The 15,033-nt window shown below is 42.1% G+C and overlaps 1 protein-coding gene across 2 annotated transcripts in view; it reads left to right on the top strand.

Moving 5' to 3' along the window:
- Corin (corin, serine peptidase) overlaps window positions 1-15,033 on the top strand; it is a 291,574-nt gene that overhangs the window by 96,846 nt on the left and 179,695 nt on the right. The gene's annotated exons all lie outside the window — the stretch shown is intronic.

The following is a 15,033-nucleotide window of genomic DNA, read 5'->3' as shown; positions in this document are numbered from 1 at the left end:
CATGAAGGCATCCTCTCTCGAAACAATGGCAACACATAGGGTTGGGGGTCTCCAACTGTCCAGGTGATGTCCCTGGGCAGAGGAGCACAGCCATTGAATGCCCTTCAGTCCTGCAGGGAGAGAAAAGAAGGAACAAATACCCTGATCTCTCTCTCCTGACAGTGCCTCTAACCTACTGAATTCAGGCTCAACAAGAGGACAGAAGGGGACACAACTGATCTGCATGCTGTGGATAAGATCCAAAATCTAATTTAAATATCATAAACTCCAAAGTCCTAAATCTTATCATCTAAATAATCTAAGTCAAGTATGGGTGAAATTCCGGATGATTTTTATCATCATGAGAACCCTCTGCAGGATAGAGAGTATGAAGAGTAGACAGATGTGGAGGGACAAAGAGATAATTCATAATAATGTTAAATAGGATAAGAAATAATTTTCAATCAGAATAAATCAATAAAAAGGAGCCATGGACTATTTGAAACACCAAGTATAGTTTTAAAAAATGTTCATAGCATGTGTTAAACGTATGTTCACAAACAACATCAATTATTTCCTGGATTAAAGTGTTAGGAAGTTTTCAGAGTAGTAATATAAGAATAAGTTGCATTTTCAAGTGCAAGTAGGTTTCATGTTATTTGTACTAATTTAATTAGTGTGTAAAATATGCTGGGAATAGGGGAAAGGCATATATTATTTTAACTGCAAAAAGCATGGGTTGCCATTGCTTTGAGAGAGGATAAAAGCAGTGATTCTGAATTGTAGAAGAAAAGAACTATTATTAGACACATCATTCAGGGAAACATTTCATGGTAAGGAACTGGCTGCAGAGGGTTCCTTCATGGAACACACAGAGAGAAACGTGGTTAGGTCTTTCTTATAAGTTAAAATATGGGGTGGTCAGCCCAGGGATGTGGCTCTGTGGTCAAGCATTTGCTTAGTATTGTACCTGGGTTCAATCACCAGCATCACAAAAAAAATAAAAATAAACAAAAACACAAAATGGAAAGACAGTAAAGAGGCCCTTTCTGTTCTGAGACAATGACAATCCAAAAGATAATTGCATTGGTTTCTCAGGGCTGCTGTAACAAATTACTACAAGCTGCACAGCTCAAGCAACAGAAATTTATCCCCTTACAGTTCTGGAGACTAGGAGTCCAAAGTCTGCTCTTTCCTAGGGCTCTGGGGGAGAATTATTCTTTACCAGTTTCTGGTGGCTTCAATTCTTTGACTTGTGATCATATCACTTCAGTATCTGCCTCCATCTTTACATAGCCTCTGTGTTTATGTCTCCTTCTGTTCTGACTTTGAACCTTATAAATAATGTTAGGGCCAACCCAGAAAATCCAAGATCATCCTTGTTTCAAGATCTTTAACTACAACCATGAAGACCCTTTTCCAAATAAGGCCACATACACGGGTTCCTGGAGTTAGGGCATGGGCATCTATTGGAGGGCCACCAATCAACATGCTGCAGTGATTGAGAAAGTAAGCAAATGAAATCATGGTCACAGCTTTCTTGTCTATTAAATGACAGTTATACTTTATAAAATTAATATGAGGATTAAATAAGAGCTCAGTAAAGTGGGTGGGTAACATAGCTGTTATAATAGTGCTGGGCTCAATCCCCAAGACTGCAAAAAAAAAATCAGCAATAATTATAAGATGATGTATTAAACAAGACATGTAGTATTAATGAAATGAGGAACATAAAAATGTATCCAGGATATATGGTAAATATCAAAGGATTGCAAAAATGTAGGAGAATATATGGTTTAAAAGAAATTAGAATACCAAAGGCCGATGGAACTGGATTCTAGTTCTATTTCTGCCAAATTTCAAATGATTTCACTTAAATCACTCTGCCTTAATTGCTCTTACTTTCTCACTTCTTAATTTCAGAGTGATTTAAGTGAAATTATTTGTGTGCTCAAAAATAAGGCAAGATGAGAGTACTTTCAGCTTTCAGAAGTCTCTAAATTCATTTTGATTATCCTTTCTATTATAGTTCAATCTCTTACAGTTACTCATAATTTTCAGGGCACTTTTAGTACCCCAAATTTGTTTTTCCCCTGACCTGGTTCATATAAGAGTTTTTCATTTTCTATTACAATGAATAATAATTTACAGTTAGTTTTCAAGTGTCCTTTGGGGACTTATCTTATTTTTATTATTACATTTATTATTATGTTTAGTTTTATAATTGTGCTTTCAACCACTCCTTCCTATTGTCATATATTGCACACATGGGATCTGCAACCTAATTAATAAACACAATAAGTTCAAAAAAGTAAAAGGCATTGTTGAAAATAATTACAAAATTATTTTAAATTTTACATTTTTATTAATTAGCTTCTTCTACTGTTCAAATAATGGAAGGGTGCTTATATTCCATGCTAGAGAAAATAGCTACTTAAAAACATTTAGAATTTAATTTAAAAAGACTATAGTGGGATGTATAAATGGTGTAATTTTTAGCCCAATTCCTTTGAGACCTCAGATACTCATTAGCTATATGTTCTAATAATGAAGTTGAACAGTTTTTACTTTACACTGTTGTTGCTTTTAATAAATACATTTAGTAAATAAATAACCCAGGCTAATTGGAGTATAATATGAATTCTATGAATTTAAAATTTAACTGATGACTATTTGGGTGGCCATAAAAAATATGTGGGTTAGGAGGGAGAGCTTAAAAATATCAGCAAGTTTGACTTCATAATGGCTGCCATTCTAACTGGAGTGAGATGGTATCTTAGAGTAGTTTTAATTTGCATTTCTCTGATTGCTAGAGATGGTGAGCATTTTTTCGTGTAATTGTTGATTGACTGTATGTCCTCCTCTGAGAAGTGTCTGTTCAGATCCTTGGCCCATTTGTTGATTGGGTTACTTGTTTTTTTGTTGTTTAATTTTTTGAGTTCTTTGTATACTCTGGAGATTAGAGCTCTATCTGAAGTGTGAGGAGTAAAAATTTGTTCCCAGGATGTAGGCTCCCTATTTACCTCTCTTATTATTTCTCTTGCTGAGAAAAAAATTTTTAGTTTGAATACATTCCATTTGTTGATTCTTGATTTTAACTCTTGTGCTATAGGTGTCCTATTAAGGAATTTGGAGCCCAACCCCACGAGATGGAAATTAGGGCCAACTTTTTCTTCTATTAGACGTAGAGTCTCTGGTTTGATTCCTAGCTCCTTGATCCATTTTGAGTTAACTTTTGTGCATGGTGAGAGAAAGGGATTCAATTTCATTTTGAAATTATGAAGTCAAACAATAACAAGTGCTGGCGAGGATGTGGGGAAAAAGGTACATTTGTACATCGCTGGTGGGACTGCAAATTGGTGCAGCCAATTTGGAAAGCAGTATGGAGATTCCTTGGAAAGCTGGAAATGGAACCACCATTTGACCCAGCTATTCCCCTTCTTGGACTATACCCAAAAGACCTAAAATGAGAATACTACACGGACACAGCTACATCAATGTTCATAGCAGCACAATTCACTGTGGAACCAACCTAGATGCCCTTCAACAGATGAATGGATAAAAAAGAATGTGGCATTTATACACAATGGAATATTACTCAGCACTAAAAAATAACAAAATCATGGCATTTGCAGGGAAATGGATGGCATTAGAGCAGATTATGCTAAGTGAAGTTAGCCAATCCCTAAAAAACAAATGCTGAATGTCTTCTTTGATATAAGGGGGGGTGACTCAAAATGTGGTGGGGAGGAAGAACAGGAGAATAAAATTGCCTCTAGATAGGGAAGCGAGGTAGGAGAGAAAGGGAGGGAGAAGGGGAATTGCACGGAAGATGGAAGGACACCCTCATCCTTATACAAAATACATGTAGGATGATGTGGGGGGGAAAAAATGTGTCACATTAGATTGGGTAGAGAGAAGTATGGGAGGGGTGGGGAGGGGGGAATAAGGAGGGAGAGGATGGATAGGAAGGGCAGCAGAATAAAATAGACACTAGTATTGCTGTATGTATATACATGTCTGTATAACCAATGTGATTCTGCAACCTGTACACTCAGAAAAATGAGAAATTATACCCATTTGGATTCAAATGTATGATATGTCAAGATCATTGTATTGTCATGTGCAACTCATAAAAAAATGAAAAAAAACCCTCAGTAAAATTAGTATAAGAAAATAATTGTTCTTACAAAAGTTAAAATTTTAATTTACTGTGTGTGCAAGTTTTTTTTCTTTAGAATTAATACATATAGAGTAAATAAATGAAACATTACCAAAAAAATCAGCATTTAGTACCTAGGAAAAAATTGACAATTTTTCAGCCTGAAGAATAACAACAGAGCATAGAGATGACTTTTTGATACACAGAGTACATGTAAAGCCTCTCTTTGGAAAAGGAGGCAGGTATTGCAGTCACACGCTTTTGATGTGTGCCCATTACTTTTTCCCATTTTGTTTAAACACTGGGCTTGTGATTTTATCAGAGCTGAGAGGGTGCTCATTTGGCCTGGAAAGCCCATTCCTGGCTTGGTTTCCGGGACTCTTAGGAGACCCTGCTGATTTGTCATCACTCCATTCATATTTTACAGAGAAAAGCTTCCATGATCATGAAATGATGGCTTTAAATTTGGAACTTGACATGTTGGTTATGATTTTTTTTTTCCTTTGGGAGTACTGAATTGCCACTAGCCCTTTAGGAAGAATTCTTAAGGACAATGGACAGTAGACAAAGGACAGTGAAATAAAAATGCTTTAGCTAGCCAGATGGCCAGAGACTGAAGATTATTTCCCAAACCTAGGAACTACAAGATCATTTCCTTGGTTTACTCAATACCTAGGTTTGCATTGAAGATTGAATGAGTTTCCTCAAAGAGCAGGCTTAAAAGTGCTATGTTTTCACCAAAATTGTATATTATGCATGTTCATAGGAGAGTAAAGAATGTAATCTGGCCAGTGCAGAGAATGCAATTGACAGCTTGGCGGCAGATGAAGCCAGATTCAAACCAGAGCTCTGCCAATGGCCTGTTACAAGATGCTGGATGCTTGCTGATCCTCAGTTTCTTGTTTCTAAATTGAGAATGGTTACATACACTTCATTAGGTTCCTCTGTGGGTATTCTATGGAATGACATCTGTAGGGCTCACACTTGACGACACTATCTGGCACATACATACCAAATTCTTCATAAATAGTCATGCATATTTTTGAAATGGCACTCAAAGGTTGTATGTGTGTTTCTGGAAGAGTCTAAGCTTTATTATCTCTTTTAGAGATATAAGATTTGCATTTTTCTCTCCTCTTTCCCCCTTTCTAATCCCTGATCTACTTCGCTGCCAAAGTGATCATTTAAAAACACAAACTGCCTCTATCCTTCCAGAGATTTTCTACCAGACATAGACTTCAAGCTATACTCCCTGCTATGATGTTTGAAGCCCTTCTTGCCTCTCTAGTGTTAGGGACTCAGCTCCAGCCACACTTCTTATTTCTCAAAACTACTCACCTCTTTTCAACTTCCTTTGCCTGGAAAAATCTTTTCCCCTCACACTAAGCCCTTGGATTAAAGATACTCACTCTAGAGAAACCTTCTCTAACCACCCTTAGTAAGTTTCTTGTTATCTTTTCACGGCAGCATGGAGATATCCCTTTTTGTCTGTCTATGTATGGTTTGTCCTACTTTAAAACTCCACAGTTGTTTTTTTTTTTGTTGTTGTTGACTTAGCACATTGTTGTAAGTGCTCAGAACAGTGCCTAACATATAGTACATGCTGAATACATATTTGGAATGCAAGGGATAAGTAAATGTATGCTTGGATGAGGGAGTCCTCCTCAATGTCTAGGTTAATGGGACTTCACAATATGCTGACTACAATTGTACATATTTTTGTATAATTAGTATGTTCCTGAAAATGTAAACATAATTCAAACTTCATATGTGTATTAAAAGAATTGAAATTTTACAGTGACTTGAGAGATATTTCCAGAGATGACTTAGCTTCCTTCTTAATAAGCTTCATTTGACAGAACAACGAGTTAAAATTAACTTGCACATCTCCATCATTGTTGAAATCCAGGACCTAAAAGTTGAGGATACATTTAGGTGGTGCTGGAGGATTGGGATGGTGGTTTTGAGCTTTCATTTTAATGTTGTCCCACAGGCACTTAGTTAAAAAGACTCTGGGTCAATTTCAGTTGAAAATCTTCAAGTGACATAAAGAGCCAAACAGAATGTGATAGAATAGCTAGAAGACAATGACCAGGGTGGTGATTGAGAATCTGTTCATGTACAGAATAATAGTTGAGGGAAGTGAGAGTGAACCTCTGAGGGTGTACCATGGCCATCTTCAAATATTACTGAGCCATGGCATGGAAGAGGAACCCCACCTTTCTCTATTCTACCACAGGGCAAAGATAGAATCACTATTTGAAAGTCATTGAGCAGTATATTCCAACTTAGCCAAAGGAAGAATTTTAAGAAGAGTAAAGTTATATAAATATAAAATATAATAACAGTCTCAGAAAATGGTGTGTTTGCTATCACTGGAGCAATTTAAAATGACTGATGAGAACTTATTGAAGAGACTGGGCAGGTAAGGAATCCAGCATCCTGTGATAGATTTTTTCCCATTGACTTAAGGCCATTCATACTGACACTAAAAAAGAAGGGGATCTAAAAATTTATGAAACAAGGTGAATGAAATTAAATTATTCATAACTTTTTTCAGGGACATTTTTATGTTTGCTAAATTACGAGAGAATCCACTTGGATTTTTTATGAGGAATTGCGTAACAGTATCCAGTAACAACATGTGGTCACCTAATTGTCCTCAGAAAAGATGGGCTGACTTAACTTTAGGACATCAGCTTTCCTAAGTGGGAAGTGGCAAATTGGAACTCTGCTACCCATAGCCCTATTTCTCTGGATAGTAATTTCAGATTCTTACCTTAATAAATGTTAAACGGATATTTAAAGTATATTACCTCAGGAAGGTGCTAAATTATCTACTTTCATGGTATGTGTCTTGGGTGGTTTGACCCTTGCTCAAAGTTAAACAATTTATAGTAGAACTGTTAACTCCACATGTTAAATTCTGGCCCTGTGTCATCCTGCTTCTCACAATTAATTCTGTGAATTTTGTTTCTAAAACCTAGATAAAGGTCAAGATTGGCATTCTTCTGTGTTGATTTCTTCTATTTACCCTATGTTCATCTTTTAAGTATTTGCTTTTAAAGTTTTAAGTAGGTAACTAAAAGCTAAAGACATATTTTGTGGCGCCGGCAAGATAGACAGAACTGTGACCACCCACAGAGCAGGCCCAGAGGCCTGCTGAGGGGCAGAGCTGCCCCCCACCCCCCGCGCCTGCTAGGTAGGCGGAACTGTGACCACCAACAGAAAAGGCCCAGTGGCCTGTGGCGGGACAGAGCTTCCAATCACTCCTGCAAGGTAGGCGGGCCTGCGACCCACCAGCAGAAGAGGAGCAACGGCCTGCTGAGAGGCAATGTCGCCCCCTCCCCCTGCGCCGGCAAGGTAGACGGAACTGTGACCACCCACAGAACAGGCCCAGCGGCCTGCTGAGGGGCAGAGCCGCCCCCCACCCCCCGCGCCTGCCAGGTAGGCGGAACTGTGACCACCGACAGAAAAGGCCCAGTGGCCCGCGGAGGGGCAGAGCTTCCAATCACTCCTGCAAGGTAGGCGGGCCTGCAACCCACCGGCAGAAGAGGAGCAGCGGCCTGCTGAGAGGCAGAGCCGCCCCCTCCCCCTGCGCCTGCAAGGTAGACGGAACTGTGACCACCATCAGAACAGGCCAGACCTGCAACCGACAGACAGAACAGGCCCAGTGGCCTGAGGAAGGGTAGAGCCGCCCCGCCCCCCACGCCTGCAAGGTAGGCGGACCTGCGACCCACTGGCAGAACAGCCCCAGAGGCCTGCAGAGGGGCAGTGCCTCTGCCTGCGCCTGCAAAGTAGGCAGAACTGCGACCACCAACAGAACAAGCCTAGCGGCCCGCAGAGGGACAGAGCCGCCGCCCGCGCCTGCAAGGTAGGCGGACCTGCTACCGACCGGCAGAGCAGGCCCAGTGGCCTGCTGGCGTGGTAGGCACATTGCCCCAATTGGAGGAGGGGCAGAGCCACCGCCTGCGCCTGCGAGGGAGACTTTGCAACTATACAAGACCAATATAAATATATAGGGGGAAAATTCAATAGCACAACAGTTTCACCAAGTAGAAAGGAACGCGAACAGTATGAAGAGACAAGGAAAGAAAGGACCACAAGCAATGCAGGTCAACTCAACGTTAGAAGAGGTAATAGCTGCAGCAGATGGAATGTCAGATAAAGAATTCAGGATATACATGCTTCAGATGATCTGGAGTCTCAAGGAAGACATCAGACAGCAAAATCAGACAATGAAAGATCACTTCAACAATGAATTACATAAACAAATCCAAGAAGCAAAAGATCAACTATACAGGGAGATAGAGGTTATAAAAAACAAACAAACAGAAATCCTAGAAATGCAGGAAGCAATAAACCAACTTAAAAACTCAATTGAGAATACTACCAGCAGAGTAGAACACTTAGAAGATAGAACATCAGACAATGAAGATAAAGTATTTCAACTTGAAAAGAACATAGACAGCTCAGCAAGACTGTTAAGAAACCATGAGCAGAACATCCAAGAAATATGGGATAACATCAAGAGACCAAATTTAAGAGTCATTGGGATACAGGAAGGGACAGAGTTTCAAACCAAAGGAATGAGCAATCTATTCAATGAAATAATACGAGAAAACTTCCCAGACTTGAAGAATGAGACAGAACCCCAAATCCTAGAAGCCTACAGGACGCCGAATGTGCAAAATCATAAGAGACCCACACCTAGACACATTATAATGAAGATGCCCAACATACAGAATAAGGAGAGAATTTTAAAAGCTACAAGAGAAAGGAAGCAGATCACATTTAGGGGTAAGCCAATCAGGATAACAGCTGATCTTTCAACACAGACTCTGAAAGTCTCTCATAACATATTTCAAACACTGAAAGAAAATGGGTTCCAACCAAGAATTGTGTTTCCAGCGAAATTAAGCTTCAGGATGGAAGATGAAATTAAAACCTTCCATGATAAACAAAAGTTAAAAGAATTTGCAGCTAGAAAACCATCTCTTCAAAACATCCTTGGCAAAACATTACAGGAAGAGAAAATGGAAAATAACAATGAAAACCAACAGTGGGAGGTAGGACAGTAAAGGGGGGAAAATAATCAAAGAGGAAAACAAACCATGTTTAGTAACATAAATAAACAAATATGGCTGGAAGAACAACCCATATCTCAATAATAACCCTAAATGTTAATGGCTTAAACTCACCAATAAAGAGACACAGGCTAGTAGAATGGATCACAAAACAAGACCCAACAATATGCTGCCTACAGGAGACGCATTTGATAGGAAAAGACATACATAGGCTTGTCGCGACCCCTCGCCGGCAAGGGAAAACAGGACACAGGATTCTTCTTTCAGCAGTTTATTCAGGCCTTGTTTCATATATCATCTTCTAGTGACCCCCTGCCGAGCGCCCAAGCATAGCCTAATAAAGCTTACTCAAGTCCAATCCAAAGCTGCCACGCGGGGTTTTCTCATAGGGTATTGAGGGACAGCACGCCAACTCTCCCAAATAAGGAGTTGTTTACCAAGATCCACAACGGAGACCGGCGCCATCTTCTAATGACGGCATCGGTCTACAAACACGGCTCACCACAGTTCCCCCTTATCTCTTAAAAAACAATGCAGGCGAAAGTAGAGGTCCTATCCCACTGTGCAAACATGGCTGCAATGTATGGCTCAGTCCCAAGGAGGCGCCTTCCCTAGATCTGACACCATATCAGCCGACGCCTTTTTTCGAGGGATGGGGCGTGGACACCAAACCCGTATGCAATAGGACATGCTTTCCTTGAGGTCCGGAGACCGGATCACTCAAGTGCAGTGCCTTGCCTCGCATCCTGCATCGTGACGACGGTGAGAAGTAGGATAACACAGGTAGCCTGGTAGTAATGACAAAATTTAAATTGGCAACACAATCCCTAAACCCCAGAGGAAGGTAAAGAGTCTGTAGCCGAGAAGAAAGACCAGTCCTGAAACCCATCTGCGTGCAATGGTAACAAGACCTGCAGAGTGCAAGGGCTATTCAGCACTGGGAGAGAATAAGGAAGAGGACATGCCAATCCCAGTGCAATGTGAAACTAACTTGGGGTGCAATGGCCATGCCCAGAAATCACTGTTTAAGATGTGCAAGCCAGATTTGTGGAGAAATACCATTCTCTAGGGCTGCAAAAGCCTGGACGATCATAGCCTTTTCTTGGCTATGACGAGCTCTTAGGCGACAGAAAAGCCACAGACAAAGGACAATCCCAAAACAACATATCGCTCCAAAAATGCCTATTCCCACCCATTCCTTAAAGAAAGAAAAGGCAGAAGACAACCAATTTGTAAATTGGCCCAATGTCACAGGGTCCACACGAGTGTTGTTCAACATGGCAATTTGTGTCAGTTGGGTCTGGATCAACTTCTCTGCTTCCATGGACCAGTTTCCGGCCAGGTACTGTCCAATGATTTGAGAGGTATTTCTGGAATCATTAAATCTGACAGAGGTTATACATAAATGTGCACGTTGATCAATACAACCCAAATGTACTAGGTCAGACAATTCCTCAACTTGAGCTTGAAGCAGATCTATCCTTTGATTAGCAGCCAGAATCCCAGATAAAATGTGTTGATTAATTCTACTTTGAGATTCAAGTATGGTGGATGTTTGTTGAATAACCTGATTAATAGTGGCAGCAGTTTGAACCTGGCTGGCCATGGCTACTCCAGCTGTAACTGCTGCAGCAGCAGACACTGCCACAGCTGTCACTATAGCTGCCGTAATTCCAAAATCTCTACGGGCTCTAATCAGTTCAACAATAGGAAATGACTCTGGATCCGCAGTAACCGGGATCGGGACAAAAGTTGGAATTTTCATAACCACTGCCATAGGCCAGGATCCATTCCAACACTCAGACAAGTAACAGGTAATATTAGAACAATTAAGCATCCCCTGTAATGTAACATTAGCCAAAAGGAACAGAAACGGAGATTGGAGACAGACTGCTGTGGAGGGTAATGTAGCATTAGATAATTGTGAATTGTGTGAAGTAATTTTAAGTCTCCTACATTGCTCCGAGTCTTGGGAACTACCAGAAACATTAAACAGCCAACTTTGGACTCCTCGTAATTGAGCCAAAGCGGAGATATCAGCTGTGGCTCCCTTTTCATTGGAAATCAACCATTGAAACCAAGACCAACCTGCTCCTATAGAGGAATTATTGTTGGAAGAATTATACAAGTATCTTTTAAGAGAGGGGGAAAGGGAGAAACCTTTAGCGACCTGATGTTTCTCCCAAGAATGATCTTGGCAAGGCATGAATGTTGGGGGGAAGCCACACTCAGGAGTGCAATAGGAGAAGCCTTAAAATGAGTGGCATTAGAGGTCTGATTAGAAGGAGACAACGGAATCAACACCTGAGAAGTAATGGCCAAAGTGGTTATATTAAACAGATGTATTTGTCGGGACTCTTCTTGTCAGGCATTCTGGAACCCACACCGGCTCCGTCCGGTCCCGGCCCCCGGCAGCGCTCCGCTTTCTCCGCAGCGTGAGCCCGCTCCGCAGCAGTGCCGGCAGGTGCTTCAGCCGCGGCCGCAGCGATGCCGGTGGCTGCTCGCGCTCCGGCTCGTGGGCGCTGGGACTGCGGCGCAGAGCGCTGTCCGCCGCCACCACCGCCACGGCCAGGGCCGGGTTCTCGCACGGCGGCTGCATCTTGACTGAGCCCACCGCCATCCTCATGCCCAGACCGCGGCCGCGGCCCCTGCAGCTTCTCTCAAAAACATCTGCAAAGTGCTCTGCTTTACTTTAAGTCCTTTTGAACGTAACAAACCATCTAGGGCCAACAAAATTGGGCTTGAAGAAGCAACATCCATAATGTTTTTAGAGCTATAAAGAAAGTGAAAGTACAAAAGTCCCCGCTCTCTTCCTTTTACAGGGGAGCGTTCCGTTCTATGAATTCCCCGATCTCTTCCTTTTACAGGGGAGCGTCCCTTTTTCCCGCTCTCTCTCTATTTACAGAGAGAGTGCCCCGCTATTTGCTTGCGGATTCCCACTTTACCTGGGAACTTACCGGTGCACCACCCTGACTGCTGAAAGTTCTGGATCCTGGGTTTGAGGAATATAATTCCCCGTCCGGGCCACCAATTGTCGCAACCCCTCGCCGGCAAGGGAAAACACGACACAGGATTCTTCTTTCAGCAGTTTATTCAGGCCTTGTTTCATATATCATCTTCTAGTGACCCCCCACCGAGCGCCCAAGCATAGCCTAATAAAGCTTACTCAAGTCCAATCCAAAGCTGCCACGCGGGGTTTTCTCATAGGGTGTTGAGGGACAGCACGCCAACTCTCCCAAATAAGGAGTTGTTTACCAAGATCCACAACAGAGACTGGCGCCATCTTCTAATGGTGGCAACAGTCTACAAACACGGCTCACCACATAGGCTGAAGGTGAAAGGTTGGGAAAAATCATATCACTCATATGGACTTCGGAAACAAGCAGGAGTGTCCATACTCATATCAAATAAAATAGATTTCAAGCCCAAGTTAATCAAAAGGGATAAAGAGGGACACTACATACTGCTTAAGGGAACCATACACCAACAAGACATAACAATCATAAATATATATGCCCCAAACAATGGTGCAGCTATGTTCATCAAACAAACTCTTCTCAAGTTCAAGAGTCTAATAGACCACCATACAATAATCATGGGAGACTTTAACACACCTCTCTCGCCACTGGAGAGATCTTCCAAACAAAAGTTGAATAAGGAAACTATAGAACTCAATAACACAATTAATAACCTAGACTTAATTGACATATATAGAATATACCACCCAACATCAAGCAGTTACACTTTTTTCTCAGCAGCACATGGATCCTTCTCAAAAATAGATCATATATTATGTCACAGGGAAACTCTTAGACAATATAAAGGAGTAGAGATAATACCATGCATCCTATCTGATCATAATGGAATGGAACTGAAAATCAACGATAAAAGAAGGAAGGAAAAAGAATACATCACTTGGAGAATGAACAATAGGTTACTGAATGATCAATGGGTTATAGAAGACATCAAGGAGGAAATTAAAAAATTCTTAGAGATTAATGAAAACACAGACACAACATATCGGAATCTATGGGACACATTGAAAGCAGTTCTAAGAGGAAAATTCATTGCTTGGAGTTCATTCCTTAAAAAAAGAAAAAACCAACAAATAAATGATCTCATACTTCATCTCAAAATCCTTGAAAAAGAAGAGCAAAACAACAGCAAAAGAAGTAGAAGGCAAGAAATAATTAAAATCAGAGCTGAAATTAATGAAATCGAAACAAAAGAAACAATTGAAAAAATTGACAAAACTAAAAGTTGGTTCTTTGAAAAAATAAACAAAATCGACAGACCCTTAGCCATGCTAGCGAAGAGAAGAAGAGAGAGAACTCAAATTACTAGCATACGGGATGAAAAAGGCAATATCACAAGAGACACTTCAGAAATACAGAAGATAATCAAAAACTATTTTGAATCCTTATACTCCAATAAATTAGAAGAGAGTGAAGGCATCGATAAATTTCTTAAGTCATATGATCTGCCCAGATTGAGTCAGGAGGATATAGACAACCTAAACAGACCAATATCAATTGAGGAAATAGAAGAAACCATCAAAAGACTGCCAACTAAGAAAAGCCCAGGACCGGATGGGTATACAGCAGAGTTTTACAAAACCTTTAAAGAGGAACTAATACCAATACTTTTCAAGCTACTTCGGGAAATAGAAAAAGAGGGAGAACTTCCAAATTCATTCTACGAGGCCAACATCACCCTGATACCTAAACCAGACAAAGACACTTCAAAGAAAGAAAACTACAGACCAATATCTCTAATGAACCTAGATGGCGGCGAGGGGAGTGCATTGCCCCCGTGTGCTGCTTCACTGTGTGGGAGTATGACAAGTCAGGACGGCTAAAGGATATCTTGTTAGGAATTTCCAGCAATAGTGGGGTGCTCCGGAACCTGGAGGAAGGATTTCCATCGCACGAGGATCGGCTAAGGGGACTCAAACGCGAGAGGTTTGTCGCACGGAGGGTAACACTGCTTATTCAGCAAATCGCCCCACGGCTAGAGTCTGCAGCGCGCGCTGGGATAGAGACGCAGGGTTACAGCGCTGCAGTTTCTGCCAGCCGCGCAAGCACCGTACTCAGGGCTGAATTCTGGGTTCGAGACGGGGGAAGGAAGCGGTCCATCTCGGTTCTCCACACCGGTCAGACCACAGAGGAGGCCAGCAGCCACCATGTTGGTAAACTGACGTCACCTTCCCTGTTTTCGACTGACCGCAGCTCATTCAGCCATAGAACAGGTAATTTCAGGCTGCAATTCGCCTGCGGCTTGCAGACAGATTGCTAGGGTTCAGCGCCTGGGTGCTTCTTAGAATCTGATCTTATCGGAGCGAACACCGAGCGCGGGGCGGCCGAGTTCCGGGTCCCGGAACCGTCCCGGAACCGCCCTGGCCCAGGGCTGCGGAGCCTGTGGAGGCTGCTTCGTGGACCCTGATACTATCAGAGCATACACCAAGCACTAAGCAGCTGAATTCCGGCTCCCGGAACTGAGCCCGCGGGGACTGCTTCTTGGAGCTTACACTTATAGCAGCTTACCCCGAGCACGGAGCGGCCGAGTTCCGGCTCCCGGAACTTCCCTGGACCGGGGCTAGGAGCCCGCGGAAACTGCTTCTCGGTCCGGGTCCTGCTGAGGGCCGGTCAGGACTCACCCGTTGCTTTGGTTGCCCGGCAAGGGGAACGAAATGCTGCCATTCGCATAGGATACCAACATGGCAGAGATCTGATGTCAGCAGAAAGCGGTGGAGGAGAGATCTTCATCAATACCAGCGGTGACATAAGCAGTTGGTCTCCTGGTAGG

The sequence above is a fragment of the Marmota monax genome, unplaced genomic scaffold (genome assembly GCF_021218885.2).
Source record: "Marmota monax isolate L192 unplaced genomic scaffold, Marmota_monax_Labrador192_F-V1.1 WCK01_AAM20220418_F8-fsc00025, whole genome shotgun sequence".
Taxonomy (NCBI): Eukaryota; Metazoa; Chordata; class Mammalia; order Rodentia; family Sciuridae; genus Marmota; species Marmota monax.
Note: the sequence above shows the minus strand (reverse complement) of the source record. Positions and strands in the feature narration are given on the sequence as shown.